Source organism: Sciurus carolinensis, chromosome 4 (genome assembly GCF_902686445.1).
Source record: "Sciurus carolinensis chromosome 4, mSciCar1.2, whole genome shotgun sequence".
NCBI classification, from domain to species: Eukaryota; Metazoa; Chordata; class Mammalia; order Rodentia; family Sciuridae; genus Sciurus; species Sciurus carolinensis.
The window spans coordinates 88,104,008-88,118,176 of record NC_062216.1 but is presented as its reverse complement, the minus strand read 5'-3'; positions in this window follow the sequence as shown (position 1 = coordinate 88,118,176).

Genomic DNA, 14,169 nt, shown 5'->3' with positions numbered 1-14,169 from the left:
AGTGTTGAGGGAGTGTTTTAAAAAGCACAGGCTTTGGCATCATGTAAACTTAAGTTTGAGTACTGGCATTATCATTGATTAACTTGATCTTGGGCAGTTCAGCTGCTGTACTTAACCACTCTTAATCCCCAAATTCTTTACCTATGAAACAGTAACAATAATATTCCCCTTTAATGTGAGTTGCATTAGTGAAAGAGAAAATTGCATAAAATTCTTAGCTCAAAGTTTGGGCATAATGGTAGCTAATATTTAAGTTGTTTTTACCATCCCAAACATTTTATAGATACTAAAGATGAAGAACATGGAGAAAAAAATACCGTGTTATCTAACCATCATACAGAAGAATAGGCATTTTAATGTCAAAAGAATGAGGAGATCATATCACATTGATCAGCTGTCTCTAGACTGTGAGCAGAATTCAAAACCCTTGGCATGCAGAGCCAACAACTGGAAGAAGGCTGGGTCCTTATATTCAAGGAGCTGCTCTTCCAGCTAGAGTCTGCTGCCAAATTGCCTTTACGTTAGAGGAAACTCCTATCACTGTTATTGGAAATACCTTCTTCAGCTAAGCAGACCTAATTATAAATGACACACTCCAAGAATTTATTGGTAATAACCAATTATAACAAAGTACCTGAAAGCAGGTAACTCTGAAGAGATAAGCATAAATGACAAATAGCAAAACAAGGGCTATAAAATCAAGAAAAAACCTAAGTACCCACATACTGAGTTGGAGCACATTTTTTTTCTTGGGAAAATCAAACTGCTCACATTCCTTAGGAATAAAGTGTTGGTCCAGTAAACCCTGACTAGTTAATACATGGATTCTGGTATTTTATGAGTTACTCAAAATGTAAAAACTTACTGAGACTGACATAATGTATCCATATAGGTACTTTTAACTCATTTTAGAATTGAAAGTAATCTTTGCCCAAGCTATTTCACAGAAGAGAAACATACCCAAGTACTTTAGTGAATCATTTGTTTAGTATTCTTTCAAATTGACTGAAAAAAAAAAAAAAAAAGTGGAATTTACTGGTGCAACTACCTGAAAAATCAAGGATTACTACTGACATTAAGTAAGACTTTGAAGATTAATGTCATCAGAATTATAAAGTTTTTCTCAAACTCTAACTCTTCTCTGTTTGTATATTTATTTAACTCTTGGTTTCTGCTGGTGGTAAGTGGTCTATAGCAGCTCCAGTGTCATATCCTCACTGGTTTAGGACTAATTTCTATTACCTGCTTTCCTTGGAATTCCAGAAAATTTCTCGGTGCATCTTACTGACTCATGGAATGAAAGACATGTCTATGAGCCTTGCCTGTCTTGGAGATGCAGTGATCTCACTGAGGAGTAACTTTGTTTTTCTCAAGGCAAAGTGAAGTCAGTGGTAGAAAAGATGGGTCCCAGAAGAATTTTAAGTTATTATCTCCAGACATAAAGAAAAAAATATATTGAGTGACAAAACAATAAAACCAGCAAATGTTTTCTGCCTTGGCTGAACTGAAACCAGAATTCTCAAATCCTGACACCCAATTTGCATCTCTCTCTTCTTTCTTTCTTTCTTTCTTTTTTTTTTTCTAAGAGATACTTACTCAGTTGCTGAGGCTGACCTTGAACTTGCAATCCTCTTGCCTCAGTCTCCCAAATTACAAGGATTACAGGCATGTACCACCACACAAGGACTTCCTATTAGTACATTTTACTACCTGGTATTACTGTTCCCCAATAGCTACATACTAACTACTTTCTGTTATATTTGGATTCTGTCTTGGTGAAAATTTTTCAGGTAGAATGAAGATCTTTTGGGGGGAAAAGACTTTTATTCTGGTGTTGGCTCAAACTGACTCGTTATTATTGGAGTTCCCACATAGAAAAACTAGTCTTTGCATTATCAAACAGCCCCAGTGGAAAGCAAGAATGCCTTACCTGGTTTTGGAACACTGGGTTGTGTGGGAACAAAATTAAACAAAGGATTATCACAGGAAGCCATAACACATTGAATTTGCCAAATGCAAATGTTTATTGAATACCTGGTGTAAGTAATTCTTCTAGCTGCTATGAAAGAGAGTCCATATCTTCAGGGAAACAAAATATAAATGTGTGGTAATATAGTATTTATCTTTAATATAGTAAACGACACTCCACTGGTGTCCAGATGTTAGACTTCCAGAGTCAGCTCTTCTCCAAATCCATGTGATCAAACTGTCAGATTTTTGTTGGGGTTTGAATCCAGGACCTCACTAAGCATAGGCTCTACCTCTACCTCTAAGCTACATCTTCAGTCCCAAAATGTCAGATTTGTTACTTTAAAAAATAACAAAAAGGGCGTAAGTGAGGTTACACGTAGGAAAGGACTTTGTAAATTGTAAAACCCTTCCCAGATAATTATTATACAAAAGTGGAGTAGTAACATCCCAGGTGCCTTGACAGTTGTGAAAAGTAAATCTTGGTGGAATGAGAGATGTCATACAAATAATTTAGAAAATAAGATTTAGACAAGTTATTATGAATAACCCAAAAATATGAGTGTCAAAAAAGAGTAGGATACAGACCTCACCTTAAGCCAGGACAAATCTACATGGATCAAGATTTCAATTTTAGGGGGGAAAAAAACATGTAGGTTCTAAAAGAAAATATGGTACATATTTTCATTGCCTTGAAGTTTAGGATTTTTCTAAGATTGAAAATCTAGGATCATTAAAGATAAGACAGGTTCAATTACATCATAGACATAAAGGACTTGCTCGAGAAACAACATAAGCAAAGTTCAAAGACAACCACCATCTAGGGGGGAGTTTTGACTGATACCTGAGGCATAGGGTGAGCTGCCTTACTATGTAAAGACTTCTTTAAAATTGATTTTGGAATTATGAAGAAAAAGGGATGTGAGGGTCAGGTCATTAAAAACAAATCAAATTGCTATTAAATATGTGAAAAATGCAAGTGCAAATTAAAAGTATACTGACAGGCCATTTTTCACCTAAGAGAAGAAGAAAAACCCAAATGTTGGTAACACACTCTATTACCCATGGGGAAATGAAACGCATAGATTGCTGGAAGGTGCATGAATTCTCATAATCTTTATGGAGGGCAATGTAGCAAAATGAAAAGTGCATGCCTTTTTACTCAGTTACATTTTGAGGCATTATTCTGCCTTCGAGCAGAAGAACAACATGATTCGGTCAGTCTGCACTGTTTATAATAGCAAAAGATAACAAATGTCTACATGTGGTTTTTCTATACATTCAATAGAATACTGTACCATTACATAAAAGAATGATCATGCTCTACCTATCAATATGGAAAGATGTAGAAATAAAGAGCTGCATGCAGAAAAAATTGAGGGAGAGAAAGAGTATATTTTTATCTGATTGTGTATATATTGAGAAATTATAAGGTTACAGCTGGGCATGGTGGCACACTCCTACAATCCCAGCTACTTGGGGAGACTGAGGTAGGACAATCACACATTCAAGGCCAACCTATGTGCCACAAAGAAAGAAAAAAAGGAAAGAGGAAGGAAACAGGCAAGCAAGATTGAGTATAAGGCTACAAAAACGTCTATGAACTTTGCAAGTTCAGCAGGTGGTGTTTGGGAAAAGGGAAAACGCTAAGCTGTGGACAGATGAAAGGGAACATTTAAAGGTGTAATTTTTATACTTTATGGTTTTTGAACTAGGTGAACATATTGTTTATTGTTTTTTTACGAAACAAGAAATGTTAGAAATTCCTTTCAAGGAATTCTGAGAGATTAATATTATCTTCTTGTTTCATTTTTTTCCAGCCTCCTACCTTAGAAAAACAACTTTTTTCTTTCATAATGTGTCCTTTACAAACATTCCTAATGCTCTTGTGATGATTGAGTCCCTCAATTTTGTCTAGATGACAGATTAAAGCTCCCTATAACAATCCGCTCATTAGATTTTAAGAGCTATTTGTTATTGTTTGTAGCAATCAGAGTTCACAAAGATTTTCAAGATTGAGTAATTTTCTCTTTGGGAAAGTTTGAGATTTCACTAATTGTTACACTTTATAAAATGCTTTCATCGTACAACATATAATAATAATTAGTTATTAGCAAATAATTCTGTTCCCCTTTTTAAGCCCACAGAACAGGCTCTATCTGAATAGCCACTGAGTGTAGCATTGAGACAGACATTTCCTTATTTCTAGATTACTAGCTTGAAACACATAGAAGCTATATTAATTTATCCGTGCCCATATAATTAAGGTCAGGTTTACAATGTCAAAACCAATACATTTAACTTGCATCCCTAAGAGAAGGATTTATTGATGATTTATTTATTTTTCGGTACTAGGGGTTGAACCCAGGGCCTTGTGCTTGCCAGGCAAGTAGTCTACCAACTGAGCTATATCCCCAGTCCCTAAGAGACAGATTTAATTAAATTTATTTTATACAACCAAGAAAGTTTATTACTAGGGATAGAAGAACAGACATATAGTTGGTGAAATTATTCTGAGATGAATCTGGATTCAGGTAAAAACAACTTTCCAGGAAATGTAGAAAGCGCAAAGGTCCCAAAGGGTTAAATAACACAGGACATTTTTCTCCCAAAGGGGAAAAATCAATTGGAAGGTGATGACACCTTGCTTCCCAAGTTCCCTCTTGTTTGCTCTATTGACATGGTACTAGGCACCGCGTGTTACAAAACACTGATGGTTGCCAGGCACGTCCTCCAAGCTTTGAGGGACTAGGTGGCTGGCCTAGACATTGGGCCTCCCACATGACACCAGACAGCTGGTGCTTTCAATTCATGCTGAGGGCCCAGACATTTCTAATCAGCGACACAATTCAAAGAACAATGCATAGGATATTTTTAACTGTAGACAAAAATAACACAATATATACTAGTCAAGGTCTTTGCAAGGAGATAACCTGAGCTGCTTATTTAACATTCAAAAATGTATTGTAATTTGTCTACCCCTAATACTAGTATGCAGGCAGGAGGGAGTTTTTGTAATGAATATTAGTTTGTTGCATATTCAGACCATAGTCTGATATTAAAAGCTGATGTCAAACCTAAATATTATATTTGGTTAATACCCATATAGATGAGCCAAAAAATATATTTTTGTCTGTATGTTAATTTTGAATACTTTGTAAGCTCAATAATGCATCTACGTATCACCTTAAAAGTAAATGATTTTTAAACACTTTCTCAACTGCCTTGACTCATAAATAGTAAGACCATTTAAATTTTAATAATAAAAATGTATGTGGGCACCAAAAATCATTTAAAGATAAAAGAGGATCTCCTGAGAAACTGATTTTTAAAAATTTGTTCTAATTAGTTGTACATGACAATAGAATGCAATTGGTACATCATACATAAATGGAATATAACTTCTCATTCTTCTGGTTGTACATCATATATAGATTACATCAGTCGCATAATCATATATATACATACGGTAATACTGTACCATTCATTTTACTTTCCTTTCTACACCTACACTCCTTCCCCTCCCTTCACTCCCCTCTGCCTAATCCAAAGTACCTCTATTCTTTCAGAACCACCCTCAACACGTCTTACTGTGAATCAGCAACTGCATATCAGAGAAAACATTCCACCTTTGTTTTTTTGAATTTGGTTTATTTCACTTAGCATGATATTGTCCCACGCCATCCATTTACAGGCAAATGCCATAATTTCATTCTTCTTTAAGGCTGTGTAATATTCCATTGTATATATATATATACATTGTGTATATATATATATATATATATATATATATATATATATATATATAAACCACATTTTCTTTATCCACTCATCTGTTGAAAGGCATGTAGGTCAGGTCAGAATTTGGCTTTTGTGAATTGAGCCACTATAAATATTGATGTGGCCGTGTCACTATAATATGATTATTTTAAGTCCTTTGGGTATAAAACAAGGAGTGGATAGTGGGAATGGTGGCTCCATTCCAAGTTTTCTGAGGAATCTCCATAATGTTTTCCAGAGTGATTGCACCAATTTGCAGTCCCACCAGCAATGTATGAGTGTACCTTTTCCACCGCATCCTCACCAACATTTATTGTTGCTTATATTCTTGATCATTGCCATTCTGACTGGACTGAGATGAAATCTCAGTGTAGTTTTAATTTGCATTTCTCTAATTGCTAGAGATGTTGAACATTTTGTCATATATTTGTTGACTAATGGTATTTCTTTTTTATTTTTTTTTAATTTTTGCAGACTGCATTTTGATTCATTGTGCACAAATGGGGTACAAATTTTTGTTTCTATGGTTGTGCATGATATATATATAGAGATTCATACCATTCGTGTAATCATACATGTACATAGGGTAATGATGTCTGTCTCATTCCACTATATTTCATACTCCCCGCTCCCTTCTCCCTCTCATTTCCCTCTACATAATCTAAAGTTCCCCCATTCTTTTCTCATCCACACCGCCCCCACCCCAATTATATATCATCATCCACTTATCAGGGGAAACATTCGGCCTCTGGTTTTTTGGAATTGGCATATTTCACTTAGTATGATAGTCTCCAACGCCATCCATTTATCTGCAAATGCCATAATATTATTCTTCTTTATGGCTGAATAATATTCCATTGTGTATATATACCACAGTTTATCCATTCATCTGTTGAAGGGCATCTAGGTTGGTTCTACAGTCTAGTTATTGTGAACTGAGCTGCTATAAACATTAATGTGACTGCATTACTGTAGTATGCTGATTTTAAGTCCTTTGTGTATAAACCGAGGAGTGGGATAACTGGGTCTAAAGTGGGTCCATTCCAAGTTTTCTGAGGATTCTCCACACTGCTTTCCAGAGTGGCTGCACCAATGTGCAACTCCACACGCACTTCAGATAGAGCACTAATCTCCAAAATGTATAAAGAATTTACAAAACTTTACACCAAAAATACAAAGAACCCAGTCAATAAATAGGCCAAGAAATTGGACGGACACTTTACAGAAGAAGATACACAGGCGATTAATAAATAAATGAAAAAGTGTTCAACATCTCTAGTAGTTAGAGAAATACAAATTAAAACAACTCTACGATTTCATCTTCCTCCAATTAGAATGGCTATTATCAAGAACACAAATAATAGTAGATGTTCACTAATGGTATTTCTTTTTCTGTGAAGTGTCTGTTCAGTTTCTTAGTCCATTTATTGATTGGGCTATTTGTTTATTTTCGGTGTTAAGTTTTTTGAGTTCTTTATACATCCTAGTTAATGCTCTATCTGAGGTGCATGTGGTAAAGATTTTTTTCCCATTCTGTAGACTCTCTCTTCACATTATTGATTGTTTCCTTTACTGAGAAAAAATCTTTTTAGTTTGAATTCATCCCATTTATTGATTCTTCATTTCACTTCTTGTGCTTTAGGAGTCTTGTTAAGGAAGTCAGGTCCTAAGTCGACACAGTTAAGATTCAGGTCAACTTTTTCTTCTACTAGGCACAGGGTCTCTGTTCCAGCGCCTAAGTCTTTGATCCACTTTGAGTTGATTTTTGTGCAGGGTAAGAGACATGGGTTTAATTTCATTTTGCTACATATGGATTTTCAGCTTCCCAGCACCATTTATTGAACAGGCTATCTTTTCTCCAATGAATGTTTTTGGCTCCTTTGTCTAGTATAAGGTAACTGTTTTTATGTGGGTTTGTCTCTGTGTCAGCATTCTGTACCTTTGGTGTATGTGTCTGTTTTGGTGCCAATTCCATCCAGAGAAACGGATTTTTTTAAACATTTATGATCCTTGAAAATAGAATGAGACACTATTTCCTGCCTCGTGTGGACTAATAGGAAACTTACAGCATATTTTGAGGTCAATTCACAGTGTAGAGTTGCAAGTGACAGTATTCAGTTTTAACCTTATTTTTGGATCTACTTTATCCTTGTTATTGCTTTTCTTTTTTAACCCCACCTTCTCACTATCCTATGAATCATTGATGCCAGTGTTGAGAATCAGGTTCAAGACCTGTATTCCCCTTGTTGAAGACTGAACACCCTATAAATGACAAGGCAAGCACAAAACGTTTTATCTTAAGGATAGAGGAGAGAGAGAGAGAGAGAGAGAGAGAGGAGAGTCCCCACAGAGGAGGGGATCCAAGGTGGTATCCAAGGGAGTGGGGGTGTCCTGCCCCTTTTATAGATTATATATTTTGTTCATTCTCAAGTCCTCTCCTTCCATCCTTCCTACCAGTCCCAAAAGGTGGAGTGATCCAAAGGCAGCAGTGAAGCCACCTAGGGATACAGGCAAGAAGGGAGCCACCCTGGAGCTACCCATGTACAACTCCTTGCAGGGAGGAACAATTCCCTGGAGGCAGGTAACCTGGGCAACATGTTGGAGGAAGGGAAAGTCTCTTGAGGTTTTAGTGTTTTATTTCCTTTTGAATCAGCCCCCGTCTTCCTGACCCAATCATGCATTACCTATACTGACTCTCCTTTTGCCCCACCCCGCCATCATTGTAATCAGCTTCAAATATTGTCTCACAAATGAAGACAGTATCAGATAAAATTACCTGCAGAACAGCAACAGCCAAGACCTGTGGATTTTATGGAGTGTTGTGCTCCACCCTGTGCTGGGGGCTGGGGTTTAATGATGGAAACAATAGGCTTTCACCTTCATCAGACTTGGTGTAGAGGAGAAACAAACACAAACACTGAACCTTATTACGAAATGTGCTGTGACAAGTGTACCTATAGATATGCAAATGACAATAAAGCAGCAGTAGGAGGATTACATAATGGAACCCATGGGGATGGAACTCAGGAAAGCCTTGGTCTAAGCAAAAGAGTCAGAGGATGAAAGTGTTGGCCAGGTATGAGATGGCAGACAGGCTATTCCTGGCAGCCAGACCAATATCAGCCCTGGAAGAGAGGCAGGCCACAGCATGGTTCAGGGGCTTTGATGTCACTAGGGGGCACTGACTTTATGGCTGTGAGTATTAGATGATAAGGCTGGAGCAAGTGGCAGCATCCCACTTCCACAGAGATCAGTCACTTGACCTCAGTGTGATGGCGAAACGTTGAACGGGGGCCTCTCAACATCTACAGGGAATGCTGACTGTAAGAACCCAGAAAACCACGCAGGACACAGGAATTGACATAAGAGGGTTTATTAAGCAAACAGAGTGCCTCCCTGCAGGGTAAGAGAGAAAATGAGAGGAAAAGAGGGCACACACTAGAGTGGAAAAGCAAGGAGGTGAAAGAAAGTGAGTCAGGGGGAGAGAAAGCATGAGAAAAGATGGCGGGGAGCTATCCTTAAGAAGTTGAAGTCCCACGGGCTAACAGGGGACCAATAACGGAGAAGGATACTTGCAAGCTGACTGATGAACCAATAGCTAGCTAGGATGTTCACAGATTGACTAGCTGGGAGGCGGGGAAATGACTGCAGCGGAAAGGGCGGGGAGAGCAGCTTTATATTACATTACACTGACAACATAGACTACTTCAGCATTATGAGTTTTCAGGCTTATTTAATTTCTGAAAATGTACTCATAGGAAACTCAAAGAAAAATAATCATTGGCATACATATTTCATTCTAAAACATAAAGAATCTCTTACTTAGTTCCTTAATCTGGGAATCGACTACACTGACCCTATTGTGTATGGAGATGCTCTATTAGAGAAAGAAATGCATCAGGTCCAGAAGGAAGTGGTATCTCTGGAAAGGTGACATTCCTGCTCCTGGTCAGGTGCTTCAGATCCCTTTCCATGCCAGGGGACAGGCTAGGAAGCCCGGGGCTTGTCTCCACTTTGTGCTTTTTCTCTTTTTTCCCCTTCCCTTAATCTTTTCCAGATATTTTTCCTGTAATAAGTCCCTATTGCTTTTTTCACATTTTATGCATGTGTGATGACTTAAATTTGCCTAATCTTGCTTTAAACACCTAAATATGAAAGATTCTGATTGATTTATTCATTCATAAAGATTTATTCATTCATAAAGCCATCATTAACTTTAATTGAGTTCCTACTATATGCCGGACAATTCGATAGGCATTGGAGAAAAAGCAGAAGACAGGAAGAAGACCAGTGGAAAGAAGCACTAGTCAATCACACACATAGGTAATTATAAACAGCACTAATTATAAACTGTAATAAGCTTTTGAGGGAAGAGCAATAGGTGAACTGCCCTATTTGGGGATCCATGACAGGCTTTTCCTCTGGGAGGATTACATTTGATCTGAAGATGAAAGAGAGGAAGACCATCTAAGGCAGAAAGCACAACATGTATAAAAGCTATGGGGGAGTGGAAAGAACCCAGACCTATTCAAGAAACTGAAAGAAAGCCGCTGAACCCTTAGTTATCTGCAACCACTCAGCGGTACACCCTGGAAACTCGTAAACACTTTCCATCTCTTGCTTCTATTTAATCCTCTACCACCACACTAGTGCAAATTGCCAATATCTCTGGCTTAGGCATATTGGAATAATTTTTCCTAAAGTTGGGTCTTATAGTCAGCATATAAGGCAGAAATTCTGCCAACCTGTAAGCACATTCACCTGGTGAAAAAAATGTTAATGTGTAATTGCGAATCATAGCAACAGACACTTATGATTAATGTAATTTTTGGTATAAGAACCCTTACAACCCTGTGGTCGGGGCTGTTCTCCCGATAGCCATTTTTTGGAGCATTGTGTGAGACAGTCAGCCGGCCGGCTTAATAAAGACTCTTGAATTTGGACTTCTCAGTGGTGATCGGTCTGTTCTTAAGTTGCGCCCCATAACACACTCAGGACTGTGCTCTCCCAGATCCTCCTCTTTCTGGGGCATCCTCTTTCTTCATTGAATAGTCTCCAAGACCGTGTCAGTTGTTCCCTCTTGTTCTTTATACCTTTTCTTTGTCAAACAGATAGAATTGAGTATCCAGAAATTAAATGTTCATATGGTGCATCTCCAAAATGCTACAAACACATCATCTCAAACATTTCATCCCTACTTAATCCATTTTCAATGTGCAGTAAAAGTGATCTTTAAAAAATGAAAATCTTTAGAATGGCTCACTAAAGCTGGGTGCAATGGTGCATGCCTGTAATCCCAGCAACTCAGGAGACTGAGGCAGAAGGTTTGCAAGTTCAAGGTCAACCTGAGCAACTGAGTGAGGCCCTGAGCAACTTAGTGAGACCCTGTCTGAAAATTAAAAAAGGGGGGTGCTGGGAATGAGGCTCAGTTTTTGAGCACCCCTGGGTTCAATCCCTGCTACCAAAAAAAAAAAAAAAAAAGAGGAGAGAATGGAATGGTTCACTAAAATATGACACACCATGAAATCATACCTATAGAAAACTTGTCTGAGAAATTCACCGTTGTATGTTTTGTTCTAATTTTTAATGGGTAGTTATCCAAGGGTACTTACTTGGTGATAATTCACTAGGCTTATAATTTCTACACTTCGATATTTGTTTCCTTTTCAAGCCAAAATTTAAAATATGCATAATGAAAATATTGCAAATATTATCATAGCTTTTTCCTTATTAAGAAAAATTTAAAAATTCCTAACAGCTCCTTCTCACTTCTCTAAATTCATTCCTATATTACTTTCCTCTCAAAATCTCTGAATATAAGCATATGGATCTTTTAATTCCTTGAATTTACTACTTTCTTTATGTGTATTACTCTTTACATGTTCTAATTCCTCTGCTTGGAACCAACACCTCCCCCAGGTCCTTAGATTTTCCCCTATTTTTATTTTCAATCTCAATTTAAATATCATTTTCTCCAGGAGATCACTCAGTATTCTAGCTTGGACTATTTCTATTGCTCCATGTTCTCACAAACGCTCCACTTCATTCATCACCCAAGAAGTTATTTATTTATTTGTTTATTTATTTATTTTTATGGTGCTGGTGATCAAGCCTGCAGCCTCATTCATGTCAGGCATTTGCTCTACATCCTCAGCCCCTTTAATTATCTGATAATACCTACCTTTCCTGCTAGAATATAACCTTCAGGAGGACAAGAATTATGGTCACTTACCTGGCATATTACATTCAATTCTTCATTCTAATCCAGTTTCTGTGATTACATCATCAACACATGCACACTAAAGTACATATAGTGGACAGTTAAGAAAATAGAAATGAAATAAATAGGGATGCCACATTGGAAAACAAAGGTACTTTTTGACCTTAAGAAGAAAAGATTGAATGTTAAATTGCTTGCTTTCATTGCTGCTTTTATAGCATTGAGAAGAAAATAGAGATTTTCTATAGAATAAAGTTTTACATTCTAGATTTTGTAACTGATATGCAGGTTTCATATCCTCAGTTCTGAAGCCTGCTTCCTTGTTTACCTCAGTATTTCATCTATATATATTTTAGCAGTAGGTGGATACAATACCTTTATTTATTTTTATGTGATGCTAAGGATCGAACCCAGGTCCTCACGTGGGCTAGGCGAGCACTCCACCACTGAGCCACACCCCAGCCCCTCAGTATTTCATTTTTAAAGAGCAAAATTTCAAGCTTAAAAATTTCCAGTAACTTTCTCTTACAAGCCTGATAACATCCAGTCTCTGAAGTAGCTTCTCCATGATCTGCTCCCCCTTTCATCTAACCTCATCCCCTCTAAATTTCCACCCTTTCATTATAACTTCAGTCCCAGGTGCCCTGGTCATCTATCTGTCCTTTGCTATTGTTTCTCTCAGATCTTCAGGCATTGCCACTTCTCATCATTTATGTCTCAATTCAAGTATCAATTCCTCAAAGGAATGTTTCTTGATCTCCTGCCCCAGCTAAAACACCCATTTCTATCCAATGTCACTCTCTACCATTTTTCAGTCTTCCTCTGAAACTTAGTAGCACCTCATATAACATAACTTGTCTAGTTTTTAAAAGATTAATGTTTACATGTCCACATGAAAGGAGAGACTTGTCTGCTGTTTATTGAAAATATTCTTACCATCTAGATAGTAGCACACAGTAGGTGCATCATTAGTATGTTAATTGAATCATTCTGAATGTGCAGATCCAGGCTAATCAAGCCTTGGAAGTCCTTCAAAGACTTTCAAGAGGATTCCAAAATGTCAAAGCAAGAGTGTGTTCTTCTAAATGTATCTAGTGACCTCTGCTGGAATATTTACTAAGGAAACCAAATACATGTTGTCTTCTTTTCTTTTTCTCTCCTAATTTGCCCTCTTACCTCTTGCCATTGAAAGATAAGATGTTAGTGTGGGTGTGAAATTAGGGACTGGGTCTTTCAAGCATCTTTCTCCTACCTTAGAGAAGTCCCATCTTCCTTTCTGCCTCAACAACTGTTGTCTTTCTGCTGCCAACTCATCTATTTGTGCTTTTAGCATAAACATTATAGGTCAGTATTCAGGGATTTGGGAAGCTGAGAACTTTGCCTGATCCCCCTCCAAATCTGCAGAAATGACTGCCTTTTTATGCACATATATATGGAAGAAGGAACTTCATCCAAAGAGTATGGATAGGTGAAGGCGTGGACGTATTTGTTTCAGTTCTATTTATTTCACCTCTGTTGAGTAAAGAAGCAATTTTGAAAATAGTATTCACCACTAAAAAGCGAAGAATTGGCAAAGAGTGTCCTCACGTTGAGAATAACCATATCAAAAAAATATATATAAGCCTGCTGGGAGGTGTCATTAGGAGATGACGTGCTGCCGAAAATACTAATATTTGATAAAAAAAGAAGTCAATGGGAACCAAGGACAAGGAATTTCAAAAAAAATCACAATAATGAACATAGAATTGTGCAAACCCTTATGATATGATTAAATTTTAAAACTGTTTTGTTATCCTGTGTATGGTGTGTGTATCTGTATACACTGCAGAAAATTTGTAGAACACAAAATAAAACCAAAAAGACCACATAAATATTGGTCATAAGCACCATCACTTATAGACAATCATTGTAAGAGTTTTGGCATGTATCCTCCCAATGTTTTGTTCACGTCTATTCCAGTCTTCTATTCATATATACTTCACAAATAAGTATATATGTATATATGTATATATATATACATATACATATATATATATACACACATTATTACAACATTGATTCAGACATTCTAATTATGCTATTTTATATCTTACTCATTTTCATTTAGCACATTATAAAATATGTTCATTAATCTAAGATCATTTTCTTCCAAAGTGTTTAATGTAATTAAGTACAGAACAGGTAACAAACACGTATAGTAC